We start from the raw sequence: 19,635 nt of genomic DNA, 5'->3' as shown, positions 1-19,635 counted from the left end.
TAACCAATTTATTTGAGCATGAGCTTTCGTGAGCTACAGCTCACTTCATCGGATGCATACTGTGGAAACTGCAGAAGACATTATATACACAGAGACCATGAAACAATACCTCCTCCCATCCCACTCTCCTGCTGGTAATAGCTTATCTAAAGTGATCATCAAGTTGGGCCATTTCCAGCACAAATCCAGGTTTTCTCACCCTCCGCGCCCCCCCCCCCCACACACACACACAAACTCAGTCTCCTGCTGGTAATAGCCCATTCAAAGTGACCACTCTCTTCACAATGTGTATGATAATCAAGGTGGGCCATTTTCTGCACAAATCCAGGTTCTCTCACCCCCTCACCCCCCTCCAAAAACCACACACAAAAACTCACTCTCCTGCTGGTAATAGCCTATCCAAAGTGACCACTCTCCTTACAATGTGCCTGAAAATCAAGGTGGGTCATTTCCAGCACAAATCCAGGTTTTCTCAGCCCCCCCCCTTTTTTTTTTTTCCAAAAAACACACACAAACTCACTCTCCTGCTGGTAATAGCTTATCCAAAGTGACCACTCTCCACTCTCCCTACAATGTGCATGATAATCAAGGTGGGCCATTTCCAGCACAAATCCAGGTTTTCTCACCCCCCCACCCCCATACACACACAAACTCACTCTCCTGCTGGTAATAGCTCATCCAGAGTGACCACTCTCCCTACAATGTGCATGATAATCAAGGTGGGCCATTTCCAGCACAAATCCAGGTTTTCTCACCCCCCCCCCCAACACACACACAAACTCACTCTCCTGCTGGCAATAGCTCATCCAAACTGACCACTCTCCCCACAATGTGCATGACCATCAAGGTGGGCCATTTCCAGCATAAATCCAAGTTTAACCAGAACGTCTGGGGGTGGGGGGGTAGGAAGAAACAAGGGGAAATAGGCTACCTTGCATAATGACTTAGCCACTCCCAGTCTCTATTTAAGCCTAAATTAATAGTATCCAATTTGCAAATGAATTCCAATTCAGCAGTTTCTCGCTGGAGTCTGGATTTGAAGTTTTTTTGTTCTAAGATAGCGACCTTCATGTCTCTGATTGCGTGACCAGAGAGATTGAAGTGTTCTCCGACTGGTTTATGAATGTTATAATTCTTGACATCTGATTTGTGTCCATTTATTCTTTTACGTAGAGACTGTCCAGTTTGACCAATGTACATGGCAGAGGGGCATTGCTGGCACATGATGGCATATATCACATTGGTGGATGTGCAGGTGAACGAGCCTCTGATAGTGTGGCTGATGTTATTAGGCCCTGTGATAGTGTCCCCTGAATAGATATGTGGGCACAGTTGGCAACGGGCTTTGTTGCAAGGATAGGTTCCTGGGTTAGTGGTTCTGTTGTGTGGTATGTGGTTGTTGGTGAGTATTTGCTTCAGGTTGGGGGGCTGTCTGTAGGCAAGGACTGGCCTGTCTCCCAAGATTTGTGAGAGTGTTGGGTCATCCTTCAGGATAGGTTGTAGATCCTTAATAATGCGTTGGAGGGGTTTTAGTTGGGGGCTGAAGGTGACGGCTAGTGGCGTTCTGTTATTTTCTTTGTTAGGCCTGTCCTGTAGTAGGTGACTTCTGGGAACTCTTCTGGCTCTATCAATCTGTTTCTTCACTTCCGCAGGTGGGTATTGTAGGTGTAAGAATGCTTGATAGAGATCTTGTAGGTGTTTGTCTCTGTCTGAGGGGTTGGAGCAAATGCGGTTGTATCGCAGAGCTTGGCTGCAGACGATGGATCGTGTGGTGTGGTCAGGGTGAAAGCTGGAGGCATGTAGGTAGGAATAGCGGTCAGTAGGTTTCCGGTACAGGGTGGTGTTTATGTGACCATTGTTTATTAGCACTGTAGTGTCCAGGAAGTGGATCTCTTGTGTGGACTGGACCAGGCTGAGGTTGATGGTGGGATGGAAATTGTTGAAATCATGGTGGAATTCCTCAAGGGCTTCTTTTCCATGGGTCCAGATGATGAAGATGTCATCAATATAGCGCAAGTAGAGTAGAGGCGTTAGGGGACGAGAGCTGAGGAAGCGTTGTTCTAAATCAGCCATAAAAATGTTAATAGCTCATCCAAAGTGACCACTCTCCCTACAATCAAGGTGGGCCATTTCCAGCACAAATCCAGGTTTTCTCACCCCTCCACCCCCATACACACACAAACTCACTCTCCTGCTGGTAATAGCTCATCCAAACTGACCACTCTCCCCACAATCAAGGTGGGCCATTTCCAGCACAAATCCAGGTTTTCTCAACCCCCCACCCAAACTCACTCTCCTGCTGGTAATAGCTCATCCAAACTGACCACTGTCCTTACAATGTATATCATAATCAAGATGGGCCATTTCCAGCATAAATTGGTTAGTCTCTAAGGTGCCACAAGTACTCCTTTTCTTTTTGCGAATACAGACTAACACGGCTGTTACTCTGAAACCAATCACTTTGTTGTGTTTCATCCCCAAATGTACAGCGCTTATTCTTTGAGTAATTTAAACATACATCAGGTTAGAAGGCGATTCAGTACCCTCATATGCTCAGCGCAGAGTAAGCGAACCAGAAGCTCATCTTTTCCAATGCATTTTTCAGTCTGCTGTTTCTCTGCCACTATCTGGCCTCTTGCATTGTCCCTGGTTCTCTTGGTTTTCTTGCTCTCTTCTTTCACCTCCTTTTCATATGGCTCTTCTCACACACTTTACCCAACATCCCAGTAACACCTCCCTGCCTGATCCCTCTCTCCCCCTCAGATGGTTCCTACTGTTGTCACTGCACTTTCTTCAGCTTTCTTCTCTCTGTGATTCCCCCTAAGAACTGCCATTCTCACCTCTCAAATTCCAACAGCCAAATCCCTAGTGTCACTCCCCAGTTGCTGTCTTTCACGTCCAAATCCCAGCTCTAACCGTCACCATTTCCAACTGTCCCGGAGTGTTCTGGAACTTTTCTATTTCTAATGTTCCAACCCTGTTTGCTGTATGAATAGCTGCCAAGAGGAAAGGAACATCACTGTATTTGGTCTCATTACATCTGTACCATAGCAATTGTTAGTACCATGGGTGAGCATGCTTATTGGCAGTCGGAAATGAGAAGCAAGGGACTGAAAGAGTCATGGAGACTAAATTATTTTCTCCTTCCTAGGGGTGTCTCTCCAGGGCACTGTTGAAGGATATCACTGAGGAGAAACTGCCTCATTCCCTGTGTGAATCTCCTAAGATCCATTATTGTTGCTGTCTTCATCTTCAGAGAGGGTAAGTGTGGCTTGTTTTTTTCCTTCTTTAATAGCTGGCTTCAAGTTTAATCGCTGGAGCCAGTCTATACGGCAAACAGTTATATCTGCTTGGATTGTCTCTGGCATAAACCATATATTTACCATTCACTGCAGTTCTTCAGATTTTCATATGAAGGGCTCCAAGTACCTAAAAACGTGGACATCTGTAGGAAAGCTACTTCCAAATGGGAACATCACAGTGGGAGAAGCCTCTGTCTACTCCTCACCCTGCATTTGAGTCTATGAATTATTTAGAGGCTTGGAAGGATTAGATTTCTGATAGATATCAGTAAACATCTATTTCACTGTACACACACAAACTGACAAAAAGTATTTCCATCTGTAATAACTGAAGTATAGAGGCAGGCAAAGTTAGAAAAATGCTACTTGAGAACATATTAGAGTTTGATTTAACGATACGTACTTTGTATATTTTGACATGTGACGTTGATAATTTGTATTTTAATGGTTATAAAGTTTTAACTTTCTGAATTTCAGTGTCTTCTGTCACTAAATAATTTTTGTCTGACCACCCTTGTTGCCTGAACCTCCCATACTTTCCCACAAGTGTGAACATTTAAATAGTTAAAAATAAAAAAAGCTTTAAAATAAACATCAATATCCATTGAAATGATATTAAAAAAACTCAATTCTGTCAAGCCTGATCATTCAGTATCCCTGAGGCACATGATTAGTATGGCCCATTGATGCATCTAAGGTCTAGTAAGCTGGGATGCGCTGTCTTGAATGCCAACAACACATTGTAGTTCCTGGGTACTGATAAGAACATCCTATGAAACTGTTTACCTTTTACCAGAACTAGGTAATTAGCCTATGGGACCACAATATATTCATTAGAGAGAGAGAGAAATACTTGAAATGTTTGTATTTTTCCCCCCAAAAAGGGTCAGGAAGCAAATTCAGATCTGTATATGCTCCATGCAGTGAGAGAAAGCTAGGAACTCACTTTTCTTTTTGGAGGGATGGCCCAGTCTGTTATTCTTCCACTGCTGCTACTTGCTTTTTCTTTGATTCTGTTGGTTTCCCCTCTTGCTCCCTTCCTTTCACTCAGCTCTTCTGATGCACTCTTCCAAGCTTCCTAGTTATGCTTCCTCCCTGACTGCTCTTCTCTTCTCTCTTCCCCTCACTTTTATCCTTCTCATGTCAGCTGACCAGTTCCAACTGTTGCTTTCAAGTGCCATGGAACCTCCTGCTTCCAACAGTCTCTCTCTCCTCCTTTTCAAAGGGACATCACCCAACCATTCCAATCACTGTGTTTACAAAACTCCCATTGCTTTACAAGGGACCATGTGTAAACTGCACCAGTGATTAATAGTATATCGCTCCTGTGTACCTTCCCAATCATTACAAGTCAGGGACTTTTTGCTCCTCTTCACTGTCAGATGTGACAGGGTGTAAAGTGATAGAGTAGCTCCTAAGTCCATGGAAGGATGAGAGCAGAGCGTACTCCCCATTTCAGGCAGCACTGGTTCACCTTCTGTCCTTGCTTCATGCATGTGCGCCCCCACACACGCTAGATATTAGAGTTCGGGTGTATGTGTGGGAGAGCTAGTAGCAACACAGCCCCTCTGTAATCTGATGTTATTGTTCCTCTGTGTAAGGATCCCAACATTTAATTGGCTTTTTCCCCCCATCGGATTGGTTTGAACACTTGATGTCACATATCTGCAGAGTTTGCGCTTAACACTTATGTCTATTTTGTCATATCAAGCACGTTCTAGAGTCACCGATGCCATAACAACACAAGTTCTTAAGAGTTTAAAAATTAAATATTCAGAGTTGTCTCCTGCCACAGATTTCCAGCATTATTCAAAAACTGTCATCCAAAGCAGTTTCAGGGCTTGAATAACAATGGAAGTATTAAAAGGAGCATAGTACTTCTATGACACATATCTCTTGTCTGTTGATATTATTGGAGAAGATAAAGTGCTCATTTTGTGACCGTGACCAGACCATGCTTTTCTGAGCTCCGATTGCATCAAGATCACATTGAATATTACATGGCCTCATTTTTCACTTTTCTCTTTTGATTGTGTAAGGCTTGAATATGATACATAACATAATGTAACTTTACTAAATCATGCTGCCCAAATAAGTATCTTCCCTAAGAGAGGTGAATGGGGGCTATGGCAGATGGGCAGAGTCAATATTCTTGCTCTTTTCTGAACTTCAAATTGGACCATGAAGAAATACTTACCCGTCTACATCATATCTTTCAAACACAATACGTTTACCCTAGTGTTGTCACTAGGGGAGCTAGGCTGCAGAGGAGCCTTCAGGATGGCAGGGGGCTAGACGCATTGTGTCAGTAACACTTTATCAGAGGGGTTATGAGAGTTTATTCCCATCTGCCTTTCTGTATGGTATTGGCCTTTTTGGAGGTTGCTGCTGGCAATTGGTGGATGCAGAATTTGTGCAGACCTGTAACAACAATATCTTAATGGTATGCAATAATGATATAACAGCAGTTCTCAAACTGTGGGTTGGGACCCCAAAGTGGGTCGGGACCCCATTTTAGTGGGGTCGCCAGGACTGGGGTTAGGCTTGCTGGGTACTGGGGTCCACGTCTGGGTCCGAAGCCTGAGGCCCTGAGTCGTGGGGCTCAGGTTACAGGCCGCTTTGGCCCCACTGGGCTTGGGCTTTGGCCTCCTCCCCTCCCCCCCGGGGTAGTGGGGCTTCAGTGAGCTCAGGCTTTGGTCCCCCCTCCTTGGATCATGTAGTAATTTCTGTTGTCAGAAGGGGGTCACGGTGCAATGAAGTTTGAGAACCCCGGTATATAATGATCTTCATTCTAAAGGATCCCAAAGGGCATTACAGGCATATACGCTGGAATCACTTTGTCCACCACTGAAACATGAGTCATGACAGCTGTTTAATAGAAATATTATTCTTTAATTTAGGACAGGAAGTAAAGAATATGATATCCAATTAAAACTTCAGGGGGACAAATATAATCAGACTGAAATTACTCAAATTGAAATTTAGCCAGGGCAATGGGACTGTCATTCCAATCTGGATCTGACTCACTACAAGTGAAATGATTTGTGCTTTCAAGAAAAGGGGAAAAAAACCTTTTCAGACAGACATCCAACCTCATCTACTCTTCAACGAAGAAATTCTTCTGATTGTACAGTATTTCTTTCAATAGCTGCTATGTTGCTATAAGATTAACAAAGAATTGTAACTGTCCACCGTATTCAGTTTCTGAGATGCCGAACCAGCGTTCTACAGTCACAAGTCCTACTTGAGCACTGTCTGATGACCCATCATGAACTCTGCCATGGGGTTTAGGTCTTGGTTTTGGTGACAGTTTTTGTTAGAGTGTTGTTTTGGCAAGTGAAAGAATAAAGCAGGCCAAATCCACCTGTAGGACACAATACAATGTTGTGTGAAAAAGTAAGAGCAGTACATCTTCATGGAAGTATTTTGGTCACTCAAAATGTGTATAAAGTAGAACCTCAGAGTTACGAACTGACCAGTCAACTACACGCCTCATTTGGAACCGGAAGTACACAATCAGGCAGCAGCAGAGACAAAAACAAAACAAAAAAAGCAAATACAGTACTCTGTTAAATGTAAACTAAGGGGGGAAAAAAAAGGAAAGCAGCATTTTTCTTCTGCATAGTCAAGTTTCAAAACTGTATTAACTCAATGTTCAGTTGTAAACTTTTGAAATAACCACAATTACTTGTTCAGAATTACAAGCATTTCAGAGTTATGAACAATCTCCATTCCCAAGGTGTTCATAACTCTGAGGTTCTACTATATACTAAAATTATGTTAATATAATTAATAACAATGTACATATATAAAAATCATAGAAATGTAGGGCAGGAAGGGACCTTCCTCGAGAGGTAATCTAGTCTATCCCCCTGCATGGAGGCAGTACCAAATATACTTAGACCACCCCTAACCTGTTTGTCTAATCTGTTCTTAAAAACCTCTGACTATTGGAATTCCACAACCACACTAGGTAGCTTATTCCAGTACTTAATCATCCTTATAGTTAGAAAGTTTTTCCTACTATCTTATCTAAATCTTTCTTGCTGCAGATTAAGCCCATTACTTCTTGTCCTACTTCAGTGGACGTGGAGAACAGTCGATCACCATCCTCTTTATAAAAGCCCTTAAACCTTTTGTGCTTTGCATACTTATCAAGTCCCTCCCTCAGTCTTCTTTTCCCAATACTAAACTTGCCCAGTTTTTGTAACCTTTCCTCATAAGTCAGGTTTTCTAAACCTTTTATCACATTTGTTACTCTCCTCTGGACTCTCTCCAATTTTTCCACATCTTTCTAAAAGTACGGCACATAAAACTGGACACGATACTCCAGCTGAGGCCTCACCAGTGCAGCGTGGAACAATTTCCTCCCATGTCTTACATTCAACACTCTAATACCCAAAATATTAGCCTTTTTTTGCAACTGCATCACATTATTCACTCTTGTTAAATTTGTGATCCACTATGACCCCCGGATGCTTTTCTGCAGTACTGCCACCTACCCAGTTACTCCCCATTTTGTATTTGTGCATTTGATTTTTTTTTTTGTAAATATAATTCTTTACACGTCTTTATCAAATTTCATCCCGAAGAATCCCACAGTGCTTTAAAAATTTTATAAGTTTATACAACAGCTATACAAAAGGTTCATATCACCCCCTGCAGAAGTGCAGCCACCTGAGAGTGAGCCCTGGAAACTGTTTTAACAGTGGACATCCATGCTGGGAACATGCTTCACAGAGCATTTGCAGGATCAGGCTCTATATCAGGAGCAAAGATACTTGCAGCAGGAGAAAAAATTTGTTACACAATAATAAGGCTCTTGAATTGTTTAGGACACCAGAAGATGAAGGCTGCAAAACCTTAGCAAGGGCATATAAGGGTTCACTTAAAGCTGCTGTGAGAGGGAAGTCTGTGACTATCAGTGTATACTCTGAGTAGCAGGCAGAGATGCTCCGGCTCTTTTGCTGCATGTAATCTGTTTGACAGCCCAGAGGAACTACGGAGTCTCCATGACCCTGGAAAGACAGCTTGGCAGGCACATATGTTAAACAGGCAAATGCTTCTCTCCCAACTGTTTTATTCATCTCCAGTAGCCATAGACCCTCCCAGTCAGACACTCACATTAGTGTTGAATGGTTAGATAATGACTGAAGAATCTTGCATGTGTCTTCACAGTGGTTGCATCCAAACCCATGGATCTAAATACTTGTGAGATGACAAGAGTCTCTGAAGCAGGATGATGGCCTAGTGATTTAAGCTGTGTCTACACTGGCACTTTCAGAGCTAAAACTTTAGTCATTCAGGGGTGTGAAAAAACACACCCCTGAGTGACAAAAGTTTTAGCGCTGAAAAGCACCAGTATAGACAGCACTTTATTGCTGTGCATCGTGCTCCTGGCGATAAAGCTACCACTGCTCATTCGGGTGGGTTTTTTTATCGCTGAGAGAGCTCTCCCCAGTGATAAAGCGTGACTACACTGCCCACGTCACAGTGCTGCCATGGCTGTCAACAGGGAGATGTCAATATCATATACAGCAGAAAGATTCAGTGTAAATAATTATCTTTTTTTGGTGGTTCAATAGAGTCCCCTTTAAACATAACTAACTAAACCCGATCTATAATATTCCCTATGACAGCAGCTCTAACACTATGGTTTGTGGACCACTAGTAATGTATGGAGCACTTGCTTGTTTCTGTGGAGAGCTGTCTGGGCTCTTGGTATTGGTTCTCCTTCTTTCCAGCTGGTAAATCATGTTAAGAGGCAGCTAAAATACAGTAAGGATATAGTTTTCAAAAGTACCAATGGGACTTGCTTCTACGTGCCTGAGACACTTCTGAACATGGGGCTTAGGTACTTAGAATTGTTTTTACCCTAAATAGACCATCCTGATTATTACTACAAAAGTTTTTTTTTTCTCCTGACGATAATAGCTCACCTTAAATGATCACTCTCATTATAGTGGGTATGGCAACACCCATTTTTTTCATGGTGTGTGTGTGTGTGTGTGTGTGTGTGTGTGTGTCTGTCTGTCTGTCTGTCTTCCTACTGTATTTTCCACTGCATGCATCTGATGAACTGGATTTTAGCCCATGAAAGCTTATGCTCAGATAAATTTGTTAGTCTCTAAGGTGCCACAAGTACTCCTCGTTCTTTTTGCTGATACAGACTAACACGGCTACCACTTTGAAACCTGATTTTCTTATGTTACTTTACTATGTAAGCAATTGTGTTGCTACAAAGATGTATGATTGCAAATAAGAGGGAAAGTGGTCTGTGTGATAGAGAATGGGGGGTAGGTGGTCTAGGAGAAAATTTCTCTACGTGTGTGGCCCATGCTATGAAAATTGTGACCCCCCCTGCCCTATACAGTGAGAATGGGTGACATTTGAATAGAGGAGCTTCCCTTCTTCCTGATTTTTATTAAACTTGCACCTTTTTATATCTGGGGCAGTTGGATTGCTCTGTTTCTTGTCTCAGATGGTACCCTGCTACACAGTGTTTGTGACTGATGATTGTTAGCTACACACTTGTACACAGACATATTCACAGAAGCTGCTATTAAAGCCAGTCCTATCCAGCTGCAGTTTTCTAATGCAGAAATATTTAAATGCTGTCATGCAGTCCACATGTGGCTCCACCACTTCCAGATGTGGATACTGTCTTTCTCTTGGGCATGTAATTTACAACTTTATCCAGGATGTGAAATGTAAGAGCTTTAATGTGGCAGGACATATTGACCAATGTAACTATGGCTCTTTTGGTTCTTTAGCACCTGCACTGATTTCACTCGCAGGGGCAGATTTCTGACTTCCTCACTGACTTGATGGCTTTACATAGCTGGATGTTCTTGTATCCTCAGCAGAGTTGCATAATTGTTAGTTTTGCAGAAAATTAAAGGCTTGATTCAGTTCCCATTAAAGACAGTGGGAGTGTTTCATTAACTATAATGGCAATGGTTCAGGCTCCTACTAAAGGGCTGGAAAACAAGACATTTACCTAGATTCATCTGAAGATTGTGATTTGTTGTTCCTGCATTTTGTTTCAGTGCTTTATAGTAACTGCTTTACTTCCAACAGTGAGTGTTGATAACAAGTGGACTTCTGAGGGAAATTGTTGGAGGAACTGACCAGTGTAAGAAAGGTCTTCCAAAATGGAGTAGTTGTTGTCCACACGGGGAGTTATTCCAGCATGGCTCTAGTGAAATAACTTATTCTCCTGTCACTATGCTGGACAATTTACATGTGTGGACAGACCTTGAGATTATTCATAGGAGGAGTAACAGCTAGTTCTCCTCTGCTCCCTTCAATTCTGCTCTCTCTGACAGGGAAGGCTCTTAAATTCCAACTGTATAAACTCTCATTACTGAGGGAGAAGATCTGGTGCTATATAGATTAATTTCAGGACTAAACTCAGCAGAAGGTTGAATCAAAACAGGTGGAAACTAGTGTTAGATACTTGTAAAACATTATGCTGAAATAAAAAGAAAGCTCTAGACACACTTGTATCAGCTGTTCACACATAATTTTGTTAACAATATATTAGCTAATTTAGTCCTTATGAAAGGGAGGGACCAGAAGTACTGGACTGAACCATAGTAAGCCCTTATGTGGGTTTTCCCATACAGAGACTTTCAAATGACTCGCTCCCCCCCGGGAAAATTAGGAGAAAACTCTTGAGTTCTCTACAAGTAAGAATTGGAAATGTTTAATTTCCAGGATTTTGATCCTGGCCAAATCTTGAAGCTCTTATTCAGCTTTTACTCCAGAAAACTCCCATTGATTTCTGAATAAGGATTGAGTAAAATCTCAGAATTTGGCCCCTGGGCCTAGAGCTGAACAATGAAGAAGAAAAGACCATCATGCTATGTGTCAGGTATTCCATTCCTCTCCTGCCCCCCGCCCCACTTACAGAGGGGCGGCTGTTTTCTTGGGAATCATGAAAGACTCCCCTTGTTATGGAAAGAGAGAGAAAGAGAAATTCTATTGATATTTGCACTCTGTGGAGGAGTATCCTCTTGTTTCTACCCAGGAAATATCAGAATAAATAAACACACAGAACATCACTCAGTGAGGAGTCAGTGCTTTATTTGTAACTCTTTAGTTTCAGTCCAACACCTTTTAAATGTTTTCAGTGTGCCAATAGCCTTGGATAGTGTTAGGATATAGATATTCAGGCCTGTCTGTAAAGGCCTATACTCTAAGAATTTAGGTGTATTCTTATCACTTGGCTAGTTATAGAGGTATAAAAGAAAGAATCAAAATCACTGTCTGCTGGTGTAAGAGCTTTCTCTTACTGAGAAAGTCTGAGGCCCTGTTCTTAGGTTAAGGCCTTTGGCTAAGCAGCAGAGGCAGCCATAAGATGGGAAGCGAATGGTCACCTCCTCACATTCCAAACTAGTCACATTGAAATAAGGTGCTATTGGGCTGTTAGGAATACAGTCCTGTCCTGATAATGCCTATCGCCTCCAGAGAAAGGGAAGTGCCTAGAAGATGTAAAAGGAAACCTAGTTTGATAGGTTTCAGAGTAACAGCTGTGTTAGTCTGTATTCGCAAAAAGAAAAGGAGTACTTGTGGCACCTTAGAGACTAACCAATTTATTTGAGCATAAGCTTTCGTGAGCTCACTTCATCGGATGCATACTGTGGAAAGTACAGAAGATCTTTTTATACACACAAACCATGAAAAAATGGGTATTTACCACTACAAAAGGTTTTCTCTCCCCTCACCCCACTCTCCTTCTGGTAATAGCTTATCTAAGGTGATCACTCTCCTTACAATGTGTATGATAATCAAGTTGGGCCATTTCCAGCACAAATCCAGGTTTTCTCCCCCCCCCCCCCACAAACCCACTCTCCTGTTGGTGATAGCTTATCTAAAGTGATCGCTTTCCTTACAATGACAGGTTTCAGAGTAACAGCCGTGTTAGTCTGTATTCGCAAAAAGAAAAGGAGTAAGCTTACGCTCAAATAAATTGGTTAGTCTCTAAGGTGCCACAAGTACTCCTTTTCTTTTCCTTACAATGTGTATGATAATCAAGGTGGGCCATCTCCAGCACAAATCCAGGGTTTAACAAGAACGTCTGGGAGGGGGCGGGGGGGGGGTAGGAAAAAACAAGGGGAAATAGTTTGATAGCATCCTGTCTGGCAAGAACTCACTTATCAATAGCTGGGATGTGAAATCCTCACTTCTGTATTGTTTTGTCATTATAGTTCCCACTTTGGTATTGTTTGTCTGTATAATCTCTGGTTCTGTGATTGTTTCTGTCTGCTGTATAATTAATTTTGCTGGGTGTAAACTAATTAAGGTGGTGGGATATAATTGGTTACATAATCATGTTACAATATGTTAGGATTGGTTAGTTAAATTTCAGTAAAATGATTGGTTAAGGTATAGCTAAGCAGAACTCAAGTTTTACTATATAGTCTGCAGTCAGTCAGGAAGTGGGTGGGTGGGAAATGGGAACAGGGAATGAGGGTGGGGAAACTGGAATCATGTTTTGCTAAAGGGGGAAATGGGAACAGGGAATGGGGGTGGGGAAATTGGAATCATGTTTGGCGAAGGGCAGGAACGGGAACAGGGACACAGGTGTAAGGCTCTGTGGTGTCAGAGCTGGGAAGGGGGACACTAAGGAAGGACACTGGAATCATGCTTGCTGGAATTTCACCCCAATAAACATCAAATTGTTTGCACCTTTGGACTTTGGATATTGTTGCTCTCTGTTCGTGCGAGAAGGACCAGGGAAGTAAGTGGGTGAAGGAATAAGCCCCCTAACAGATAGGTGCAATTGGAAAAAAGACAAACCAGGAGTAAAAAGGGAACGTATTAAATATATAAGACAATGATTTAACATATACAGTGTTATGCCATGATAATACTTTGTACTTATGATTTCTTTCATCTTAGGATGTCAAAGCACTTTAAGATTTAAAAGCAGAGTTTCTAAAACACCCTTGTGAGGAAAGTATTAAACTAAGTCACAGAGTAGGTAAGTGTCCACACCAGAGCTGGGACTGAAACTCAGGAATCCGAACTCCTAATCTTCAAGTTTTACCACTAAATATGATGTTTCCTTACATATCACCAACAAGAAATATTCTGCAAGTGGAACTTAACTAACAGTTCTGTTACTGGTGTGTGAACACTAGTATAGTTTTATTTATAGTTTATTTATTTATAATAAATGTATTTATTAATTTATTTGTACTGTGGTAGTGTCAAGAAGCCTCAGCTATGGACTAAACCCTATTGTGCTAGGTGCTGTACAAACATAATTAGTCCCTACCCCAAAGAGCTTACAGTCTTTCAGCTTGCCGTCCTATAGCTGGGACAGCTCTGCAATGCTAACAGAAGTAAACATAAGATGATAGGACTTGACAGAATATACATGGGAGCAGGTCTGTCACGTAAAGTGATATTTTAGCATAGTCACTTTCACCTTTATGACAAGATCATCCTTCCTTTCTTGCAAATAAAAATATCACAAACCCTCACAGGTTTGTACAAGGGAAATACCTTTATATCATGTGTTTCTTGGTTTTGCACTGACATGATTGGAAAATATTTTCTTTCTGCATTGAAGTGGGCAAAACAGAGGGTGAAGACATTTTTTCCCCAATAGTACTGTACATCCGTTATCAAATTTGCCACTTCTGGGATTCTTTTTGACAACAGTTTTGTTTTTTTGTTTTTTATACTGCACTGGGAAATCAAGCTTGTCAGAATATTTCCTACTTCCAGATTGCTATCTACTTTCAGTCAATAGTCCTCCATTTGAATGTGTGGAATTCAACATTTTGAAAACTCTGAGCTATTGCTATTCCTAAGGAGCCTAGGGGAAGGATTCTAGTGGCAGGGATCAGCACAGTGGATGGGGGAAGGGAGGAGAGGAAGGTCCATATCTGAGGAGAGACTTTCTGGACTAGTAAGACTTCACTGACATGCATTCAGCACCCAGCATGGTTTCCTTCAAAGACCTTGTATTTTCATGCAGTACTGCCCTCTGGGAGTGAAGTTATAACTCTAGTCCTGGATAATAATAACAAAGAAAACTACCAGACTGCCATTGAAATGTCAACTGGCTGCTAGTGTCCTAGAGAATAACAAAGAAATGCTAATATAATTAATTATGAAGTCTTGGAGGCCTCAGTAACACGTTTAGAGCCCAGATCTTTGGAAATGGAGCTGTATAAAGACATGCTCTGAGTTTATTCCTTTATAAATTATCTACTGCCACTTCCCCAAACTGGAATCAGCTCTTGTAGGCCTTGACAACATGAGGAAGTTTGTTTTTCAGCCTCAATCCAGATGCACTGGTGCTATCAATGGTTTAAGCTGTGGTATAAGCAGGACTAGGGTAGGGTAGACTGCAGCAAGGTTAAAATGCCTGTACATTACAGTTTATACCATTGGTAGCACAGATAGGGAAAGTTTGAATCATCTGATCAAAGTGAAAATGAGGAACAAAGGGAAAGCAGGGAGGGGAGGTGTCACCTTCTTTTTGCATTAAAATGTTTCCAGACCTACCTTTCATTTTGAGTGGCATGACCAGTCTACAGCCCTCTTCCTGGGCTTTACTTCATTCAGGTCACTCTCCAAATGCATCATCCAACTATATGGCTTCTATTTAAAAGTGTTTATGTAGGCCTAGATTACTCCAGCTGTCACAAGCTAAGCAAGGTTAGCTTGGGGTCAGTACTTGCATGGGAATCCTTCAAAAATTTGCATGAAGTGGTAGTGCTGGTGATTCAGTATCTGTTTCTTTTCAGTGCTGGGCCAGTGTCCCATTCTTCAGATGGGTTTCAGAGTAGCAGCCGTGTTAGTCTGTATTCGCAAAAAGAAAAGGAGTACTAGTGGCACCTTAGAGACTAACCAATTTATTTGAGCATAAGCTTTCGTGAGCTACAGCTCACTTCATCGGATGCATTCAATGGAAAATACAGTGAGGAGATTTATATACACACACAACATGAAAACACCCATTTTTTCATGTTCTGTGTGTATATAAATCTCCTCACTGTATTTTCCAGTGAATGCATCCGATGAAGTGAGCTGTAGCTCATGAAAGCTTATGCTCAAATAAATTGGTTAGTCTCTAAGGGGCCAGTAGTACTCCTTTTCATTCTTCAGATGGAATACAAAACCATTTCTGGTCATTAGAAATTGCTTGGCAATTTTTTCAGCAGTAGGAATGTTAAAATTGGTATCTTGGCCATATTCCAGTTTGGATATTTACTATATTCTTCCTCCCTAAATCCCCCATGTAGTTTTTGCTCGGTGTGATATTCTTCCTTTATTATTCTAAGATGCTAAGTAGTTGTGTAGAGTTGCTTGTGTGTGTAGTCTGTAAAGCGCTCTGAGATCCTTTGATGTGAACGATGATAAGAGGCTAATAAAAGTAGGATATTCTTATTTACAGTTTCAGAAGCTACTTTGAGGTCTTGTCTATGCTAGAAAGGCTTTTCTGGTGAAGCTATACCTGCAAACCCTCCTAGTGGAGATGTAGCTTATACTAGAAAGAGTTCTTTTTCTGATAAAATGACAAGTTTCAGAGTAGCAGCCGTGTTAGTCTGTATTCACAAAAAGAAAAGGCTTTTTCTGATATACTTTATACTAGTCTCCCAAGTGAAAGAAGGTCTATTTGCAAAATGAATCTTTTGCCAGTAACACTGCATCTACACTAGGGCTTTTCCCAGAGTAGCTATGTTGGTCTGGAGTGTGGGGTGTTTTTTTTCTTCACACTCCTAACTGACATACCTATGCCAGTAAAACTTTAAAGTGTAGATGAGGCCTGAATCGATGCTCAGATACTATGTTGAGTATTTAAAATTGCACATTTTAAATAAAAAATCAGCAAAGGTTTACTTAAGAGCAGGCAGAAACTACTGGCCAAATTCTGCTTTTATTCTCATCAGTGTAAATGCAGTGTAAACCTTAGGCCTGGTCTACACCAAAACTTAGGTCAAAAGGCTTAGTGAAGATGCCCTCAGTCCAATATGGATGCCACTAGGTCAACGGAAGAATTCTTCTATTAACCTAGCTACCACCTCTGAAGGGGGTTGATTTACTACTGTGCTGGAAAAATCCCTTCTGTTGTTGTTATAAGTGTCTAGACTACAGCGCTGCAATGGTATAGTTGCAGCTATACTGCCATAGTGCTTGCAACGTAGACATAGCCTGAGTAGAATTACTCCAAGAACAGAACTGAGCAGAATTTGGCTGTGTGTTTCTAGGTGCCCTTTTAAAAATGATACTTTTGCAGCGGTGACTGCTTTTAGAATAATAAATAATATTTTGCCATAGCACTTTCCTTCTGAGGATTTCTAATTATTTTACAAATGTTAATTCGCCCCCCTCCCCAACAAATCTGTGAGGTACTATTGTGTCCATTGTATAAGCTGGTGAAGTGAGGCACAGAGTGGATAAGCAACTTTCCCAGTCACATGATGAGTTAGTGACAGAGCTAGGGGTCCTGATTTCTGGTGCCCTATTGTTATGAGCACTACACCATATTCCCCTGTGGTCATTCCCATTCTTGTTACATTTGGCTATAATTTTTATCTCTCCCTTTTATTAAGGGCTGCCTTTGCAACGTAGGTGCTTGAATGTGAGTTTAGCAATACCTGCAAAAAAGGAAGAGGTCATTAATGCCCAAAATATTTAAAAGGATTAAACCCCCAAACCCTACCAAACTTGATTGATCTGTGACTTAATTCGTAATTGATGTTATTTATGGTCATGTTTTTCTGTACCAGATAAGGACTGGCTACAGAGTTGCTTATACACACCAGATGTATTCATCATAAGATCCTTTAATGCTCTGCCAGGTATGGCTTAGATTCTTTTAAATAACTTATAATAACCAGAACAATATAACACAGTTTAGCATTCCATTACATTGCCCCCTTTAAGTTATGCGTTCCTTCCATTTAAAAAATATACCCTATCAGACTACCTTTGGCGTTCTGTACGGATCAGTCTGTTATGTGTGTCTGAATCAAACTGGTTTTCTAATTATATAGCCTGAACACATAATAACTTGGTTATCTGGCTGTCCATTAGTGCAAATTGTCTGTGATTAGTTTGAAATCCTTGAGTCGTTATTGTTTTGTTCTGCATCTGCCATCTGTAGAGTTTGTGTAACCCTGACAGACCCTGGTCATTGATGGACGGGATCGAACCTGGGACCTCTGGAGCTAAATGCATGAGCTTCTACTACATGAGCTAAAAGCCACATGGCTGTTAGTTAAAGCTGTATCAGATTCATTAATCAATAATGGTCTTGCCACTAGATGGGACAGAGTACCATACCCAGGAAGTGGATGGGTTACATTTGTGGATTACATTTGCTCTGTTGATTGTTCTTTCTGAGGAACAAACTGTAGATGTTGATGGTTTCTGTTGAACTCTCCACTGTGGCTGTCGGTCTCAATCACATATGGTCTGGATGCTGAATTCTTTCTTTACGACAATTTGTAGCTGTCCATCCTTTATCTCCATCCACTTTGACATGAACACGGTAACCAGGTTCTAGATCTGGCAGTTTTCTAGCTGAGTGATGTGTTGTAAAAGTGGACCATCACACTCTTCTAGAATTCTAGTTCTAGCTTTCCTAGAATTCTTATCAATTTGGCTACTCCCTTCATGTCTGGCCACTTTGGAGATACGTTATTTTCCAAAGTTGGAAAAACAGTTGAGAGTTGTCTTTCCCTTAGGAGTTGTGCTGGAGTATATCCAGTAGCAGCTATTAATGTTGATCTGTAAACACAGAAGAGCAAGGAATGGATCTTCCTGCTGTAGGATTTTCTTGGCTGTCGGCACAGCTCTCTCAGCCTCTCCATTTGCTTGTGGATAATGTAGACTGCTACTAATCTGAACAGATCATATTTAATTTGGAATGACTTAAATTCTGCTGCAGTGAATTGTGGCGTGTTGTCTGTCACTAGTTGTTCTGGAATACCAAAGTGAGCAAAAGTGCACTTCAGTTTTTTAGTAATACTGCAACATGTTATGTCTTTCAAATACATTATTTCTATATACTTGACAAATAGTCCACAACAACCAGGTATGATGTCCGCTGAATTTGCATAAATCTGCCGCTAGTCTCTTCTAGGGTGTGTTTGGTAGAGTTGTGCATACACTGCAAGAAAGGTTTTTATCTCTTAACCCCATAACTAGCCTGTCTCTGATATTTTCATGTTTTGCTTGCCCAAAATCACAGCTGTCAGCCAACATGTGCCACACTCTCTTATAAAACTTCTGACTTTTTCTCCTGGTTCTTGAATTCTCTGGTTAAAACATGCTCTTTCATAAACCACATTTCTCTGAGTATAAAGTATGCATCAAACATAGCCAGAACTCTTTCATAGTCATTTTTGTGACTCTTCAGTAAAGTCAAAAGATTTAAACATATGCTCTGCTTGCTTCCCCAGATCATAAGCTAAAGAAGATACCTGTATATCAGTTTTCTTGTAGAACTTGATAGCAATACTAAATCTTGCAAAAAAATTATTTCCAGGCTGTATATTCTGAAAGGTTTGTCAAGTTCTCTTGGGCATTGAAGAGAGCATGTTGATGAGATCCTGCAACCTTTGTTGTTGTTCCTTCTGTTTGCAACTGTTGCTGTTGTTTTTCTTCTGTTTCTGGTCTTAATTTATTCCTGAAACTATCTCATTTTCTTCTGTACCAGATATGGACTGGCTACAGAGCGTGCTTATGCACATGAAACCAGATGTGTTCATTATAAGATCCTTTAATAAGTGCTCTGCCAGGTATGGCTGAGGTTTGCTTAAATAAGGTATTTTATGCACAGCGCCACCTACTGGCTGACCTATAAAATAAATTTAGCATTCCGTTACATTTATAATACATCATATGGAAAATCATGTAATAAAACCTCAAAGGTTAGCAACAAAAAAGAGCCCTGTTTCTGCTCTTTCCCCATTGATATCTGTGCTGTCTCTTTCATACTTTCCCCTCCTATCCAAAATTGTGAATTGAATTGCAATAGTACCTAGAGATCAGGGCCCCTTTGTGCTAAGCACTGTACAAAGAGATGGTCCCTGACCTAAAGAGCAGAAATATCCTGTATACCACACCTCAGCTCCCTTATGTTCCCTTCCTCTTTCTGTTATGTCTCCCAATGCCCCTTCATTCCATGCTTTGTTTGCCTCCTCAGTCTTTTCCTGCTCTTGCTGTTTCCTGTTGCTGATCTGGACCATTATAATATAATATGTCACCTATTAGCAATATGTTAATGTGAGGCCAGATGAAAGTCCCTCTTTTTAAAATACCCTTAATTCCACCCCACTTTCAGTTCAGAATTAACATCTCA

The sequence above is a fragment of the Natator depressus genome, chromosome 16 (assembly GCF_965152275.1).
Source record: "Natator depressus isolate rNatDep1 chromosome 16, rNatDep2.hap1, whole genome shotgun sequence".
NCBI classification, from domain to species: Eukaryota; Metazoa; Chordata; order Testudines; family Cheloniidae; genus Natator; species Natator depressus.
Note: the sequence above shows the minus strand (reverse complement) of the source record.